At 40.0% G+C, this 18,861-nt stretch overlaps 1 long non-coding RNA gene across 2 annotated transcripts in view; it reads left to right on the top strand.

The window, feature by feature from the left end:
* The first annotated feature begins 841 nt into the window (after positions 1 to 841).
* LOC138917989 (uncharacterized) overlaps positions 842 to 18,861 on the top strand; it is a 64,028-nt gene continuing 46,008 nt past the window's right edge. Inside the window, exons 1-4 of one of the 2 annotated variants that reach the window (XR_011426706.1) lie at positions 849 to 982; positions 2,070 to 2,241; positions 2,389 to 2,593; positions 3,147 to 3,202. This is a non-coding gene — a long non-coding RNA (uncharacterized lncRNA). Of the gene's footprint in view, positions 1,109 to 2,069; positions 2,242 to 2,388; positions 2,594 to 3,146; positions 3,203 to 18,861 lie in introns of both variants that reach the window. The other variant, XR_011426707.1, reaches the window with a different exon arrangement.

Below are 18,861 nucleotides of genomic sequence, written 5' to 3'. Positions count from 1 at the left end.
AATAAAAAAACAGCTATGTTCAGAGTAGAATTGCAAGAAATCCAGAAATTAAAAAACCAAAAACACAAAAGGAACTCAAGATCTTGCCCAGTAAAGCAGAAACTAGGTAGCACATAAGGGGGTGGATCCTTACCATATTAGATTAGGAAGGATGAATTATGTTTGGATAGGCTCAAATTAATCAATATGAGTATACTCCCTATGGACTCAGGAGCAGCCCATGTTGCATTTCAAAGCAATGAAATATGTATTTCCTCTAATGGGATACTGACAAATGTTTTCTAAGACTCTTAGAGTGTTTCTCATGTGCAGCCATCTTTTGTGGTGACATGGAGCACCTGTGCAGACCCTCAGTAGAATCTGCACGCTGGGCCCCAGGCGCGCCAGGATGGGGCTCAGGGGTTGGTGGGTCCGGCGGCTGTAAAGGAACAGGGTGGAGGTCCCAGGTTGAAAAATTGTAAAATTATAATTTTACAGCTATATAATTTAACTACTTCAGTCATCATGTCTTTTTCTTTTTACAAAGTCAATTTTCCTACATAACTCCAAATTTTCTTCACACCATCTAAGTAATATTTTAATATTTTCCATATCCAATCCGTATTCAAATTTCCCCAATTACCTCCAAATCACTTATGAAAAAAAATGCTATTTTAATCGGGAGCCAATAGCGGATTACCCTTTGCATTTGACAGCAGAGTTCAGGCTTAACCCTTAACCTCTTCAGGCTCGGAGGACCCTGGGCAGGAGAGATTTAAGAACACCGTCCTCCCGCTTTCGCAGAAAGGCCAAGAGTGACTTGAAATGTAGACGCGGAGGCCTATGGGAAAAGTAGTTTTAAATAGGTGAGGTTCACCGCCTGGACTCTGGGAAGGGGACGCCACGCTCCTTCTGCGCATGTGCAGCCGTAGCCTCCTCGTTCGTCTTCTCAGGACTCCAGAGAACCGTTGGGGAACTTTGGGGTGTGCTCGGAAAATGCAGGGTGCGCACCTAGGGCGAGGGACTAGCTGGGAAGGGTGTGCCTGTGCTTGGGGATGGGAGCAGGAAGTGTCTGGGACCCCGTCGCCCCCCGCGGCGGTGTATAAACCCGGGCGGGCCGTCAGAGCGGGTAAGGCCGATGGGGGAGACCCCGGCCCTCGGGCTCCTGGGGCACAGGTGTTCGGGGCGGTCCGGGGTGCCCGAGGATCGTGTGACCAGCCCGCCTGCAGCCCGACCGGAGAGAAGCCCGTGGTGGCGGCGGTGGGTGCGGGAGGGAGGAGTGCGTTTATCAGGCGGACGGTGACCGTTGGTCTGCGGTGGAGCCCGAGCTCTGGAGCACTACAGACCCGGTCACTGCCAGCTCTGTCACCTGTAAGCAGGGGCGACAGAAGGAACCTGGGCGAGAGTCAGGGTTCTCATCTATAAATATTAATAATGATTGTTTCACGGCGGCGTTTGGAAACATAGATCACTATTTTAGACAAGTGCCAGGTAGGAAGCCTTAAGTAAGTGACAACTGCTGTTATAGTTAGAGGATGCTTTGTTTTTTTACTGGATAGTTTAATGTACCCTGACAACCACTTCACCAGAAACCGAGGCTCGGGTCGGTGGCCCGATGTGCTCGAGTGAGGAGCTCCCAGCCAGGGAATTTGGATTCGAGGGCAGGTGTGCTTCGCTTCAGTCTCAGGCTTTGTCTGATTGTCACACCTGCCCAAGACTGGCATTACAGCCTTCACCGCATTTAGGAACATGGCCTGTCCCTGTGTCCCCAGGGATGTAAAGGAAAGGATGTGGATGGAATCCCACCGTATGTCACATGTATCCTGGGATCTCTAGTGTCTCTTCAGGTCCCTTGGGTCAGACAGAGGTGCCTGGCCCCCTCTGCATTGTCAGGCTTTCTGTCCTTGAAGTCTAACGTTATAATGAATTCCAAGAGTCAGGCTTTTTGCCCCTAAAGTGAATTTATTTCTCAGATCCATGTCCCAGTTGCCTTGAAACAAACCAGCCCTTGTGGGGCAGGAAGCAGGGGGCCTCTGTGAGGGAGTCTTACCTGGAAGAGAGCGCCCCTCTGACCTTAGACCTCTCTCCAGAGCTTCAGAGAAGAGACAAGAGCCCAGAAAGGAGCAGATGCTAGATTTGCAAGATCAGAAGCAGGTCTTGATCCTCCTGCCCGGAATGAACCAGACTTGATGATGATGCCACCTTCAGGAGCCACCACACTGTGTGACAGTGGGGCATTTGGGCCGTCCCTGGGAAGTACAGGTGAGCTGGGGTGGCCCAGGGGCAGGCTGCTCAGGAAAGGCTGCTTTGTTGGAGAGCCGTGAGGGCAAGGTCTGGGGGTAAGGGACAACCAGGCAGAGGGAGGAAGTTCTGTCTCCAGTCCCCTTAAATGGCCCCCGCTATTTACAGATGCGCTGCTGTCACACATGTCCACCAACACATGTGACATTAGTGACGTTATCCTGATGTCACAGGATCCAAGAACGATGATCTGTGAAGAGTTTTCCGAGGTCACCTACTTCTAACTCTTTTGAAAGATTTAAAGACATTGGGCCTGAAAATTTCAGTGACTTGTCCAGGGAAACACAGTTTGTGACAGTTCACTCTCTCACAGGTAAGTTACCAAAAGCATCTATCAAAAGGGCCTTTTGAGAAATACTTCCCAGCTGAAATGAACAATTAAAAATTCCTGCCTTAAATCCTCCCATCTCTTTTACTAGGCTTTCCGTGGATTGTGTATACCAAGGGTTAAATAATATTACTGAGAAAAATAGATAAATGATGCATACTGAGTATTTTTCTGCTAAGTTAACTTTAATGAAGGAATAGTGTCTTGTCGTTTGGCGTACTTTAATTCAACTAATCGGTTGTTTTTATTTCTTTCTGTTATTCAGAAGGACGCATGCGTTATTGTTAAATCAATCGAGTAAAGTTTATGTTCACTCAGTAAAAAACTGCAGATTTCGGCTCCATGGTCATTTCAGAATCACACAAAGACAGGTGTTGCTGCCTGTCCAGGATCCTTCTTGTGCCTTTTCAAGGCCCAGAGGGCCCTGTGCCTATGGGGAGGATGATCCCCAACTGGGGTGCTGAAATTTGAGAAGGTGAATCTAAGAGCTGTAAGACAGCTAAATCTCAGGACCCCTGTCTTCTCTCTGTCCCCTCAGCGGAACCACAGTCCTCTGTACTCGCCCAGGAGCCACAGAGAGTGAACATCCCTCAGGTGAGCTCTTTATTCATTCCCCATTTTATACTGTAGTGGATTTATAAGGTTTAGCAGGATCCATGCATTAAAGGAAAAGGAGAAGTAGAAATAGTAGAAATCAAGTCCGTCTTGAGGAAAAATATACCGTGTTTTACTATTAATTGTGATGTTGGCTGTTAGCTTTGAGTGGGTAACCTTGTCAGGGTAAGTAGTTTCCCACTAAGCTACCTGTTTCAATCTCTTTACTTGTGATTGGGCTATTCAGATTCTCTGTTTCTTCTTGATTCAGTTTTGGGAAGTTGTATGAGTCTTAGAATTTATCTGTTTCTTCTAGATTGTCCAGTTTGTTGCTATATAGTTTTTCATTGTATTCTCTTATAATCCTTTATATTTCTGTGGTATCTGTTGTAATTTCTCCTCTTTCATTTCTAATTTTATTTATTTGAGCCTTCTCTCTTTTTGTCTTAGAGAGTCAGGCTAAGGGTTTGTCAATTTTGCATATGTTCTCAAAGAACCAGTTCTTTGTTTCACTGATCTTTTCTACTATTCTTTTTTCTTTTTTGGTTTCAATTTAATTTATTTCTGCTCTGATTTTTATTATTTCCCTCCTTCGGCTGACTTTGGGCTTTGTTGGTTCTTCATTTTCTAACTGTATTTTAAGATTGCTTATGTGAGATCTTTCTTGTTTTTTAAGCTGGGCCTGTATTGCTATGAATTTCCCTCATAGGACCACTTTTTCTACATCCCATATGAGTTGGTGTGGTGTATTTTCATTTTCATTTGTCTCCAGATATTTTTTGATTTCTCTTTTAATCTCTTCAGTGATCCATTGGTTGTTCAGTAGCATCTTGTATAGTTTCCACATATTTGTCACTTTCCCAGCTTTTTTCCTGTAGCTGATTTCTAGTCTCATAGCATTTTGGTCAGAAAAGATGCTTGATGTGATTTCAATCTTCTTAAATTTATTGAGGCCTGTCTTGTTTCAAAACATATGGTCTGTCCTTGGAATGCTCCATGTGCACTTGAGAAGAATGTGTATTCTGCTATTTTTGGATAGAATGTTCCATATATATCTATTAAGTCCATCTCGTCTAGTTTTTCGTTTAATTCCACTATTTCCTTGTTAACTTTCTGTCTGGATGGTCTATCCATCGATGTAAGTAGAGTGTTGGGGCCCCCTACTATTATTATGTTGTTGTTAATATCTCTTTTTAGGTCTGTTAATAGTTGCTTTATGTACTTTGGTACTCCTTTGTTGGGTACACGTATATTTATAAGTGTTATGTCTTCTTGTTGGAGTGTCCCTTTTATCATTATATACTGCCCCTCTTTGTCTCTCATTGCCTTTTTTATCTTGAGGTCTGCTGTGTCTGATATAAGTATTGCAATAACTGCTTTCTTTTGTTTGCCATTAGCTTAGAGTATCATCTTCCGTCCCTTCACTCTGAGCCTGTGTTTGTCTTTAGAGCTAAGAGTGTTTCATGGAGGCAGCATATTGATGAGTCTTGTTTTTCAATCCATCCCACCACTCTGTCTTTTGATTGGAGAATTCAATCCGTTTACATTTAGAGTGATTATTTATATATAAGGGCTTAATGCTGCCATTTTATCACTTGTTTTCCAGTTCTGTATTTTCCTTGTTTCTCATCTTGTGTATTTTGGACTGCCAGTTCAGTTTGGTAGTTCACTATGATGGTTTTCTCAGTTTTCTCTTTTTTGTGTGTGAGGAAGACTGGCCCTGAGCTAACATCTGTTAGCAATCTTGCTCTCTTTTAGCTTGAGGAAGATTGTTGCTGAGCTAACATCTGTGGCAATCGTCCTCTGTTTTTTGTATGTGGGATGCCAGCACAGCAGGGCTTGATGAGAGATGCATAGGTCTGTGCCTGGGACCAGAAGCTGCAAACCCTGGGTGGCTGAAGCAGAGCATGCGAACTTAACCATTATGCCACTGGGACAGCCCCTCAGTTTTCTTTTTTTTGTATCATTTGTGTCTCTGTTCTGATTATTTGTTTAGTGGTTACCATCAGGTTTGTATAAAAAATCTCGTAGATGAGATATACCATTTTCTGATAGCCTGTTATTTCCTTGGTCTAAGCCAGTTCCATCCCTTTCCTCTTCCTCTGATTTGTTGGTCATAACATATTCTGTTTTGTGTTGTGATTTTGTGGTTAAAATCACAAGATTATAGTTATTTTTGATGTTTTCCTTCCCTTTATCTTTAATGTCATAATTAAGTTTTTGCTAACCTGTTCTGGTAGAGAGCTGCAATTTTCTGACTTTGGCTGCCTACTTATATCCTTGCTCAAGGCTTTGTGAACTCTTTTTGTTCTTTTTCAGGTATGAAGGTCTTCTTGAGCATTTCCTGTTTGGGGTGTCTTGTGGCGATGAACTACCTCAGCTTTTGTTTATGTGGGAAAGTTTTTATTTCTCCACCATATATGTAGGATATTTTTCCCTGGATAGAGTATTCTTGGCTGAAGGTTTTTGTCTTTCAGAATTTTGAATATCTCATTCTACCTTCTCATATCCTGTAAAGATTCTGCTGAGAAATCTCCTGAAAGTCTGATATGGTCTTTGTAAGTTATTTTCTTCTGCCTTGCTGCCTTTAAAAATATTTCTTCTTTGTCACTGACTTTTGCCAGTTTTACTACTCTATGCCTTGGAGTAGGTCTTTTTACATTGATGTAATCAGAAGTTCTGTTAGCGTCTTTTACTTGTAATTCCAGCTCCTTTCCCAGGTTTGAACAGACTTTCTGCTCCTTTCTCCCTCCCTTCTCCCTCTATAATACCCATAGTTTTTATGTTGCATTTCCTAATTGAATCAGATATTTCTCAGAGAATTTCTTCGTTTCTTTTTAGTCTTAATTCTCTCTCCTCCTCCATCTGAAGCCTTTCTATATTTCGGTCCTCCAGATTGCTAATTCCGTCTTCCATAATGTCAGCTCTGTAATTCAGGGTATCCAGATTTTTCTTTATCTCACTGTGTTTTTCATCTCCAACATTCCTGATTGGTTTCTCTTTATAGGGTCAATCTCTTTTGTGAAGTATTCCCTCTGTTTATTAATTTTATTCCTGATTTAATTGAACTATCTGAATTTTCTTGTAACTCGTTGAGTTTTTTAATGTTAGCTATTTTGAATTCTCTGTCGTTTACATTGTAAATTTGTGTGCCTTCAGGATTGATTTCTAGGTGCTTTTCATTTTCCTTCTGGTCTGGACTATTAATATATTTCTTCATACTATTTGATGGGGTTGGTTTATGCCTTCACATAGATAGTATCTGGTTTCAGATTCCACCTGCCACCACTGGAGGAGGTTCAGGAGCTGTGTATTCTGAGCCTGCTGTGATCCCTGGTGTCTGTGCTTGTCCTTTGGAATCTATGCTGAGAGGACCCATCTGCGATTGCCTGCTTGTAGCTGCTGCTTTGCTAATGTACGCACGGGCACTCTAGACGGGGTCCCTTGCTCTGGCTGACTGGCTGAGCTTGTGAGCCCAGCAGGGGGAGGGGCACTTCTTTTGCATGTGCCATCCCGTGGGTGTTCTCTCTTTGCCCTCGCTGTCTGTCCTCCTGGCGTGCTGGCTTCATGAAGACAACCCCACAATAGCTTAGCCTCCTCTGTGGAGCTTTCCTATGGGATGTGAGGGAACTTGGAGAGCGAAGGCATTCCCACAGAGTCTCCCCCCAGGCCCCTCTTTTCTCAGAGCTATGCATGGTCCTGTGCCCTAGGTCATTGCTGGGGAGGGAGAGGAGATCCCCTTACTTCCTCCTTCTTCCTCCTGGGGGGTCCAGCACCTCCACCTTCAGACATATGGCTGCATGGGTCTCTCAGATGTCTTTTGTGTTGTGTGCCTGTCCTCTGTTGGTTTATGAATGTCCTTTTCATTGTTTCTTAGGGAGGAGAGTCTAAGGGAAGAGCTCACTCCGCCGTGATGCTGATGTCATGCCTGGACATTCTATTTTTAAGTTTTTGAGGAATCTCTGTACTGTTTTCCACAGTGGCTGCACCAATTTACATTCCCACCAGCAGTGTATGAGGGCTCCCTTTACTCCACATCCTCTCCAACACTTCTGTTTTCTTTGTAAAGATTGGCACCTGAGGTAACATCTGTTGTCTATCTTTTTTTACTTCTTGTTCTCCCAAAACCCTCCCAGTACATAGTTGTATATTCTAGTTGTATGTCCTTCTGTCTGTGCTGTGTGGGATGCCACCTCAGCATGGCTTGATGAGTGGTGCCGTGTCCAGGCCCAGGATCCAAACCGGCAAAACCCTGGGCTGCTGAAGTAGCGCACACGAACTTAACCACTCGGCCATGGCACTGGCCCCTCTCCAACACTTCCTATTTCTTGTCTTTTTAATAATAGCCATTCTGATGGGCATGAGGTGATATCTCATTGTGGTTTTGATTTGTATTTCTCTAATAATTAGTGATGTTGAACATCTTTTCATGTGCCTGTTGGCCATCTGTATATCTTTGGGAAAATGTCTGTTGAAATCCTCTGCCCATTTCTTGACAAAGTTTGTTCTTTTGTTGTTTAGTTCTTCATATATTTTGGATAGCAACCGCTTATTGGATAAATGATTTGCAGATATCTTCTTCCAATTGCTAGGTTGTCTTTTCATTTTATTGATGTTTCCTTTGCCATACAGATGCTTTTTAGTTTGATGTAGTCCCATTAGCTTATTTTTTCTTTTGTTTCCCTTTCCTGAGGAGACATATTCAAAAAGATACTGCTAAGAATGATAGCAAAGAGCTTACTGCCTACGTTTTCTTCTTTGGAGTTTTATGGTTTCAGGTCTTACATTCAAGTCTTTAATCCATTTTGAGTTAATTTTTGTGCATGGTGTAAGATAATGGTCTACTTTCATTCTTTTGTGTGTGGCTGTCCGTTTTCCCAAAAGTGTTTATTGAAGAGACTTTCCCTTCTCCATTGTATGTTCTTAGCTCCTTTGTTGAAAATTGGCTGTTCCTAAATGTATGGGTTTATTTCTTGGCTATCCATTGATCTGTGTCTGCTTTTCTGCCAGTATCGTGCTGTTTTGATTAATACAGCTTTGTAGTATACTTTGAAATTAGGGAATGTGATGCCTCCAGCTTTGCTCTTTTTTCTCTGGAGTGCTGTGGCTCTTTGGGGACTTTTGTTGTTTCCAATAAATTTTAGAATTCTTCTTTCTATTTCTGTGAAAAATGTCATTGGGGTTTTGATAGGGATTGCATTGAATCTGTAGATGGCTTTAGGTAATATGGACTTTTTCACTATGTTAATTCTTCTAATCCATGAGCACAGAATATCCTTCTATTTCTTTATGTCTTCTATAATTTCTTTCAACAATGTCTTATAGTCTTCAGTGTATAGGTCTTTCACCTCATTGGTTAAATTTATTCCTACCCACTTAATTCTTTTTGTTGTGATTGTAAATAGGATTATATTCTTGATTTTTTATTTCTGCTAGTTTGTTTTTAGTTTTTTGATGGATTCTTTAGCGTTTTCTATATGTAAAATCTCATCATCCACAAGTAGTGAGTTTTATTTCTTCCTTTCCAGTTTGAATATGTTTTATTTATTTTTCTTACTTGATTGCTCTGGCTAGGACTAAGAAGGGTGAGCGTGGGCATCCTTGTCTTGTTCCTGCTCTTAGAGGGATAGCTATCAGTTTATACCATTGAGTATAATGTTAGCTGTTGGTTTGTCATATATGGCCTTTATTATGTTGAGGTGCTTTCCTTCTATAATTATTTTATTCAGAGTTATTATCATAAATATGTGGTGAATCTTGTCAAATGCTTTCTCTGCATCTGTTGAGATGATCATGTGATTTTTATTCTTCATTTTGTTAATGTAGTTTATAACATTGATAAAGAATACTGTTGTAATCCTTTGTATTTCTGTTATATTGTTTGTGATTTCTTCTCTTTCTGATTTTATTTATTTGAGGCTTCTCTCTTTTTGTCTTATTCTACCTAAAGGTTTGTCAATTTTGTTGATATTTTCAAAGAACTAGCTCTTAGTTTCGCTGATCTTTTCTATTTTCTTTTTACTCTCCATGTCATTTATTTCAGCTCTGATTTCTAGTAGTTCCTTTGTTCTCCTGACTTTGGTCACTTCATTTTTCTTCTTTTCTGATTCTTTTGGATGTATTGTTAGATTGTTTATTTGAGATTTTTCCTGTTTCTCAAGGTAGGCCTGTGTTGCTAGGAACTTCCCTCTTAGTACTGCTTTTGCTGTATCCAATAGATTTTGGTACACTGTATTTTCCTTTTCATTTGTCTCCAGATATTTTTCCATTTCTCCTTTAATTTTGTTGTTGTTCCAATAGTTAATGAATAGCACGTTGTTTAGGCTCCACATATTTGTGACTTTTCCAGCTTTCTCCTTGTGGTTGATTTCTAGTTTCATACCATTGTGGTTGGAAAAGATGCTTGATATCTTTTCAGTCTCCTTAAGTTTATTGGGAGTTGTTTTGTTTCCCAACAAACAGTGTATCTTTGAGAATGTTTCATGTGTACTTGAGAGAAAATGTATATCCTGCTGCTTTGGGATTGAATATTATATATGTATCTATTCAATTCATCTGGTCTAGTGTTTCATTTAAGGTCAACGTTTCTCTGTTGATTTTTCTCTCTAGAAGACCTATCCATTGATGTAAGTGGGGTATTAAAGTTCCCTACTCGTATGGTGTTGCTGTCAGTTTCTCCCTTTAGATCTGTTAATAGTTGTTTTATAGACTTTGGTGCTTCTACGTTAGGTGCATATATATTAATAAATGTTATGTCTTCTTGATGGATCATCCCCTTTATCATTATATAATGCCCATCTCTGTCTCTTGTCTTTTTTGGCTTGAAGTCTATTTTGTCTGATAGAATTATGGCTACATTCACTTTCTTTTGGTTGTCGTTTGGTTGGAGTATCGTCTTCCACCCCTTCACTCTGAGCCTATGTTTTTCTTTAGAGCTGAGATGGGTCTCTTGGAGGCAGCACATTTTTGGGTCTTTTTCTTCTTTTGTTTTTTTTTGGTTATTTTTTGTGTTTGTCTTCATCTTTATTTTTTATTTTATTTTTTTAAGGGGCCTTCCCCCCCTTTTTTTTTATTGAGTTATTGATTAGTTACAATCTGGTGAAATTTCAATTGTACATTAATGATTGTCAGTCATGTTGTAGGTGCACCACTTCACCCTTTGTGCCCAGCCCCTACCCCACCTTTCCCCTGGCATCCACTAAACTGTTCTTGGTCCATAGTTTTAAATTCCTCATATGAGTGGAATCATACACAGATTATCTTTCTCTCGCTGGCTTATTTCACTTAACATAATTCTCTCAAGGTCCATCCATGTTATTGCAAATGGAATGATTTTGTTCTGTTTTGCAGCTGAGTAGTATTCCATTGTAAATATGTACCACATCTTCTTTATCCATTCGTCTGTTGATGGGCACTTAGGTTGCTTCCACGTCTTGACTATTGTAAACAGTGCTGCAATAAACATTGGGGTGCACAGGACTTTTGGGATTGCTGACTTCAGGCTCTTTGGATAAATACCCAGTAGTGGGATGGCTGGGTCATATGGTAGTTGTATTTTGAGATTTTTGAGGAATCTCCATACTGTTTTCCATAGTGGCTGCACCAGTTTGCATTCTCACCAGCAGTGTATGAGGGTTCCTTTTTCTCTGCAACCTCTCCAACATTTGTTGCTATTAGTTTTAGATATTTTTGTCGTTCTAACGGGTGTAAGGTGATATCTTAGTGTAGTTTTGATTTGCATTTCCCTGATGATCAGCGATGATGAGCATCTTTTCATGTGCCTATTGGCCATCAGTATATCTTCTTTGGAGAAATGTCTGTTCATGTCTCCAGCCCATTTTTTGATTGGGTTGTTTGATGTTTTGTGGTTGAGTTGCGAGAGTTCTTTATATATTAGGGATATTAAGCCTTTGTCAGATATATGACTTGCAGATATTTTTTTCCCAGTTAGTGGGTTGTTTTTTTGTTTCAATCCTGTTTTCATTTGCCTTGAAGAAGCTCTTTAATCTGATGAAGTCCCATTTGTTTATGCTTTCTATTGTTTCCCTTCTTTGAGAAGGCATGGTGTCCGAAACTATCCTTTTAATACTGATGTCAAAGAGTGTACTGCCTACGTTTTCTTCCAGAAGCCTTATGGTTTCAGGTCTCACCTTTAGGTCTTTAATCCATTTTGAGTTTATTTTGGTGAATGGTGAAAAAGAATGGTCAATTTTCATTCTTTTACATATGGCTTTCCAGTTTTCCCAGCACCATTTGTTGAAAAGACTTTCTTTTCTCCATTGTATGTCCTCAGCTCCTTTGTCAAAGATAAGCTGTCCATAGATGTGTGGCTTTATTTCTGGGCTTTCAATTCTGTTCCATTGATCTGTGCACCTGGTTTTGTACCAGTACCATGCTGCTTTGATTACTGTAGCTTTGTAGTATGTTTTGAAGTCAGGGATTGTGATGCCTCCCGTTTTGTTCTTTTTTCTCAGGATTTCTTTAGCAATTCGGGGTCTTTTGTTGCCCCCTATGAATTTTAGGATTCTTTGTTTTAATTCTGTAAAGAATGTCATTGGGATTCTGATTGGGATGGCGTTGAATCTGTAGATTGCTTTAGGTAGAATGGACATTTTAACTATGTTTATTCTTCCAATCCATGTACATGGAATGTCTTTCCATCTCCTTTTGTCGTCATCCAATTCTCTCAGAAAGGCCTTGTAATTTTCATTATATAGGTCCTTCACTTCCTTAGTTAAATTTACCCCAAGGTATTTTATTCTTTTTGTTGCGATTGTGAATGGTATTGTATTCTTGAGTTCTTTTTCTGTTGGTTCATTACTGGAGTATAGAAATGCTACTGATTTATGCAAATTGATTTTATACCCTGCAACTTTGCTGTAGTTGTTGATTACTTCTAACAGTTTTCCAATGGATTCTTTGGGTTTTTCTATATATAAGATCATGTCGTCTGCAAACACCGAGAGTTTCACTTCTTCCCTCCCTATTTGGATTCCTTTTATTCCTTTTATTCCTTTTTCTTGCCTGATTGCTCTGGCCAGGACCTCCAGTACTATGTTGAATAAGAGTGGTGATAGAGGGCATCCTTGTCTCGTTCCTGTTTTCATGGGGATGGCGTTCAGTTTTTGCCCATTGAGTATGATGTTGGCTATGGGTTTGTCGTATATGGCCTTTATTATGTTGAGGTAGTTTCCTTCTATGCCCATTTTGTTCAGAGTTTTTTATCATAAATGGCTGTTGGATCTTGTCAAATGCCTTCTCTGCATCTATTGAGATGATCATGTGGTTTTTATTCCTCAGTTTGTTGATGTGGTGTATCACGTTGATTGATTTGTGGATGTTGAACCATCCCTGTGTCCCTGGTATGAATCCCACCTGATCCTGATGTATGATTCTTTTGATGAATTGCTGAATTCTGGTTGCCAAAATTTTGTTTAGAATTTTTGCATCTATGTTCATCGGTGATATTGGCCTGTAGTTCTCTTTTTTCGTGGTGTCCTTGTCAGGTTTTGGTATCAGTGTGATGTTGGCCTCATAGAATGTGTTAGGAAGTGTTCCATCTTCCCTAATTTTTTGGAATAGCTTGAAAAGGACAGGTATTAAATCCTCTCTGAAAGTTTGGTAGAATTCCCCAGGAAAGCCATCTGGTCCTGGGGTTTTATTCTTTGGGATATTTTTGATTGCTGTTTCCATCTTTTTCCTTGTGATTGGTCTGTTCAAATTGTCTGCCTCTTCTTGAGTGAGCTTTGGGAGATTGTAGGAGTCCAAGAATTTATCCATTTCCTCTAGGTTATCCATTCTGTTGGCATATAGTTTTTTGTAGTATTCTCTTATAACCTGTTGTATTTCTGCAGAGTCTGTTGTTATTTCTCCTCGCTCATTTCTGATTTTGTTTATTTGAGCTTTCTCCCTTTTTTCTTTGTAAGTCTGGCTGGTTTTGGGTCTTTTTCTTAACCTGTCCAGCCTCTCTGTCTTTTCATTGGTGCATTCAGTCCATTTACATTTAGGATGATTATGGATATATAGGGACTTACTATTGCCATTTTATCTTTTGTTTTATGGTTGCTCTATGTTTCCTTTGTTTCTTTTTCCTTGTGTTTCTCACTGGAATTTCAGCTTGACGGTTTTTGGTGATGTGTTTTTCACTTTCCTCTTTTTTTATGTTTCGTGACTCTGCCTTAATTTTTGTTTTGTGGTTACCATGAGGTTTGTATAAAAGGTCTCACAGATGAGATAGTTCTTTTTCTGCTGATAGCATTTTTCCTTCATTTGACTAGGGAAGTTCTGTCCTTTTCTTCTTCCCTTGCTATTTTTGTTGTCAAAATTATTTCTTTCTTTATTGTGAATTTGTTACCAAATTGGAATGGTTAATGTTATTTTTAATGCTTTCTTTCCCTTTAACATTTGCATCACAATTGTTTACTAACATGTTCTGATACAGAGTTGCAGTTTTCTGATTTTATCTATTTATCAACTTGTTTAAAGCTTTGTATCCTTTGCCTTTTCATTTCAGACAGGAGAGCTCTTTTTGACATTTCTTATAAGGCAGGTCTAGTGGCGATGGACTCCCTCAGTTTTTGTTTGTTCCTCACACTTTATTTCTCAGCTGCAGCAGTGGACCCCCAGCTGTCGCAGCACCCAAGGACACAGAGCTGATTATTACAGTGTTGATTAATACAGTCCCTAAGTAGCTCTCAAATACTTGTACTTTTTTGCATCCTTTCTGAAACCACCCTAGTCGAAGTAAGCAACTAAGTAACTGGATGACTTTAATGACCTCATGTCTCTGATCCTCAATTTCTTGGTTTGTGAAATGAGGCAGTTAGAAGGAACACCAAGTTTCTTCCTTCTCTTTCTTCTGTGATTATCAGAATCTACAACTATGGAGAGACTCAGGGAAAAATCAATTCCAGTGCTTTGGGAAACCATCTCACTTTCTCCATTTAAATTAACTCTTGGGGTGACTGAGATTGTGCCTCATATCCTCTCATAGCACTGCTCTTAAGGACAGTCTCAGAATCTTCAAGACAACTTAAAAGAAGGCCCTTTCTCTTAAATAGGAATCTGCCTTATGCCATGTTTTGAGCTGTAGAAAATATTTTAGAATGAGATTCTAGTGTTGGTAACAAATTTATCTACATTGTTAATTCATCTGAAAGCTCCTATTCTTGAAAATGTCCCATGTGGAGGTAGAGAAGTTCCATGCAAAGGTTTAGTCCATTTTTGTTGACAATCTCTTGAGTGTATGTTAAAAACCTGGATAACAGGATAATGTTAATGGCGATTGGGGGAGGGCCAGTGATGAATGAGTTTGGTTGACTTTCAGCAGTAGTAAGGTCAAAATGAAAGCATTATAAAAGAAGAGTAGAGATTTAGGTCAGGGCTTTCTATGAAAAACAAGTAAAAACCATAAGCAGATGGAAAAAGTTTAAGTGACACAGTATGGCAGATTCCACTGATGAGTTTAATAGGCAGCCATTTTAGTGGCAGAGAGAGTAGACTGAAAAGTGAGGAGAAGTTTGGAAAATTCAAGGGACAAGAACCAGAAAAGCAAGGGGTCCCATCCTGCCCTGAGGATTCTTTTGCTCTGAAGTGTGTTAGCCCAGCTGAGTGAAGACCTGGGGAGGATGTTGTAGATCCTCTAAAAGGGGCATCCATCAGCTGCAGGAAGATGTGCCATCTCTCCCCAAAGCTCATTAGCAGATTGGAAGTGGGATGCTGCATTACTCTGATTAGCATTAATTTTATAATTCTAGGCAGAGAACTTTCCTCCACATGAGTCAGCCTTCACACAAAAACACAGACTCACATGGTGTGGATAAAACACAAGTATCCTTACTGCCGCTTCCCATCTTCCAAGGACCCAGTGGGAAGGAAAACGTGGTTCCCTAGCAAAGAGGGGAGTTAAGGGCTGGAGTTTTCCAGCTCTCCAAGCTGGGTGCAGGTCCCACAAATCAGGGAGAAGTGCAATGCCATCTTTCTGGCAGACCAAGACTTTGGGAAAACTGGGTCCTTCTGATCTGGTTAGGGAAGACGCAGTATTTCCAACAGCCACTGCAGCAGGGCAACAGCAGCATTACAAGTGAGATGAGGAACGTTGCCTCAGAGCCTCCCAGGGAGAGAGCATTTAGGCCGCTACCATTTATTGGGATAACTGGTTCCTGGCCCTTTGGAAAATACCCAGTCATCCCAGGGCTAGACTTCTCAGGAAAAGTAACTTGCCAGTCCCTTTTAAATTTGCAACTAAAACCTATCTACACTTTTATTTGTTACATATATTGTTGGGGCTTCATTTCAAAATGCTATATTACAAAACTGTTTCAGATAACTTTAAATCCATGGCAGTGACTTTCAAATTCTTTTGATGGCAACTCACAAAATAAATCTATAAATTACTTTTTATCATAAATCAGTATATACGCACACACCAAAAGAATATAAAAATTTTATGAAACTGTTCTTACCTTTTTACGTGTAATACACTCTAATATTATCTATTCCATTTTGTTTCATTGTTTTTTAAGTGCTTGTCACACCCTCTAGAATTATTTCATAATCCACTAATGGGTCAGGACCTGCAGTTTGAAAAACACTATTTTAAAATTATTGCTTCCAGGTACCCTAGCCAGTAGTCTGGTATCCAGATTTTTAAAAGGCTTATTAAAATGCATCATCAAAAAGCAATATTTGCTAAAGGACCCTCAGTCTCTATAAAGAGCACTGTCTTGGGGATTCCAACCATAAGTTACCAGATAAATAACCAGCTTTCCTTTGCAGATCTGAGATGTGAGCTCAACACCAAGTAAAAATTGCATAAAATCAGAACAAAGTTGGAAAAGGAGGACCACCTCCAAATGCAATATGTGGTCCTTCTGGGAAACATGAAGCAGCCTAGAGTGAGGTGAGGGGTACAAAACAGAAAAAAAAACTTTAATGGAGAAAAAATCAAGCTTGTAACTGCTGTCTCCAGGCTTCACAAGGTGCACTTGTACTTCCAACCCTAACAGACAGAGTGATGTTCAGCATGACTCCATAATCCTGTGGCCTTGAGAACCTCAGCTGACATCAGTTAAGTCATTTAAGGATAACTGCAAATTAAATTAGTTCATCCTAATTATGCAAAAATGATAAATTCAAATAAGCAAGGTAATTCAATTCTGAATTAAAAATTTTTTCAATCACTTGACATCTCAAATCAAAGCAAATGGGTAATGTTACCAATTATATCAATTCGACTCTATATTTCAATACATAGATATATGATGAACAATTAAAATTCTTATGTGATATGCATTTAACTTGTTAACATTTATGCTACAGTAGGGAACCACACTCGAGAAACAGGGTCATGTCCTTGAAAACCAAAGAAGGTTATCACAAAAGAGTCTTTGTAAGAATCCAGCAACAGAATGAGTCCCCAAAATCTATTAAGTAAACTATCCCACAGGAAAAGTGAGGCAGATCACACTAGTAAAGGCAACACTATGGAAGCTTATGAAATAGTTATCAAGGGAAATACTTGATACATAATAAAAATATTTAGTTTTAGGAAGCAGTATGATAGGCTCTGATATGGTTGCACTTATGAGTACAGGACTTTCATAGGAAGGAAAGAAATGGAAATTCACTGAATGTCTGTGTTTTGTCATGCATCACTAAATACCTTCGATTACATTATAGCATTGGAAACTAGGAAGCAGAAATGTTAAATAACTTGTTGTAGGCCACACAGTAATAAATGACAGAACTAGGACTTAAACTCCATCTTCTAATTACACATCCATTATTCTTGTCACATCAATACCACTTTATCCTGAGCTAGTACTCAAAATATGATAGTGCTTAAACTATTTGCTTAAGCATTTCTTAGGATTTCTGATCAAGGCCAATTCAAATTCCAATTTCAAGGCTAATGAATAAGAAAGTGACCTTTAAAAGGAAAAAAATACGTAAAACATATACATGCATTCCGGGTGGCATTATGAATCTTCAGACTTTCGAGATTCTTTGTGTCTCATGTAAGGATGAAAAAAGTTATCTATTGCTGTATAACAAACCACAACAAAGTGGAGTAGCTTGAAACAGTAACTTATTCTTGTCTCTTATTGTTCTGTGGATTGGCTGGGATTCGCTGGGCAGTTCTTGCTTGGGGTTTCCTAGGAAGTACAGTCAGATGTCATCTTGGGCTGAAATCGTCTTTGCCTCTATTGTGCTGGATGTCAAGATGGTTCATTTCTGTGTTTGCTGAGGATGCTGGCTGTTATCTTATTCGGGGCTGCCAACTGGAGGGCCTGCATGTGGCCTCTTCATGTGACTTGGGCATCTCTCAGAGTGGTGGCTGGGTTCCAAAAGAAAGCATCCCAAGAGGAAATATTCCAAAAGACCAGGCTTCTTACAGCCTAGCCTCAGAAGTCCCAGAAAGTCACCTCCACAGCATCCTATTGGTTGAGCCAGTCACTGAGGCCTAGGGGGAGGGATGTAGACTCCATCTTTTGATATGAGAAGCAGCAGGCAATAAGGGAGGGAGGGAGACTGCCCATGTCACCTTAGTCTTTAGCCTCCCATCTGGCATCTCTACTTTACCCAACTGAGTTAGAAGGGGAAATAGGTGATACAACTACAATAACACAAATTATTGTGTGGTGTTTCTCGATCTCTTTGGCACCCTCTCTTTCTCTGGAAACACAGCACTTCTTGAATGGATGGATAAATGAGTCTCTCCCTTTTCCTCTCTACTCCTTTTTTGCCTCCTCACCTTTCTTTTCTTCTTTTTAACTGCAGATGAAAGGTTAAAAAAATGTTTTAAGCAGCAACATACTCTAATTAGTAAATCTTATAGTTAGTTTCTACTCAGATCTCCCATTTGATGTCTACCTGCCTGATTCAGTCATCGTCCTATCAGGGAAGGTGATAAGAACGCAAGCAAAGGAGAGAAGAGAGGGAAAAATGGGAAAGCAAAAGTAGATTATCAAGGGAAGAAGGAAAATATAAATGGGAAGGGAAATAAATCAGGAGCACTGAACACCGTTAAGCCCAAATGGCTGAAAAGACAAAGGGAAAGAAGCAAATTTTTCCCTTATGATGCTGCATCCATCCTTCCTTCCTTTCCAATCCATGGCCGCCATCGCCAGCCTAGTCTAACCTTATTTCTTAATGCCTGAATTTTTGCTATATCATCTTACCTAATCTCCCTGCCTAGTTTTTACCCCTTAGAAATCACCAAAAATGGGGCCAGCCCAGTGGTGTAGAGGTTAAGTTTGTGTGCTCCTCTTTGGCGGCCTGGGGTTTGTAGGTTCCCATTCTGGCACAGCCCTATACACTGCTTATCAGGCCATGCTGTGGCAGGTGAGCCACGGATGAAATGGAGGAAGATGGGCACGGGTGTTAGCTCAGGGCCAATCTTCCTCCAAGAAAAGAGAAAGAAATAAAATAGATCATCAAAAACACTCCTTTCCTCCTGGTGCTCTCAATTACAAAAAAAGAAAAGAGAACACTAAATGACTTCTGAAGGATTAAGTCCAATATAAACATTTTAAGAATTTTCATAATCTGACCTAACTTTTCTTGCCACTCTTGTTTCTCAAGTCTCCCATATGTGAAACTCTTTACTCAGCCAGAGCACTCTACTCAATGTATCCAAATACACAGAAAAATGAGAC

Source organism: Equus caballus, chromosome 16, assembly GCF_041296265.1.
Source record: "Equus caballus isolate H_3958 breed thoroughbred chromosome 16, TB-T2T, whole genome shotgun sequence".
In the NCBI taxonomy this organism is placed as follows: Eukaryota; Metazoa; Chordata; class Mammalia; order Perissodactyla; family Equidae; genus Equus; species Equus caballus.
The sequence above is the reverse complement of the archived record's forward strand: the minus strand, read 5'-3'. Positions and strand labels throughout refer to the sequence as shown.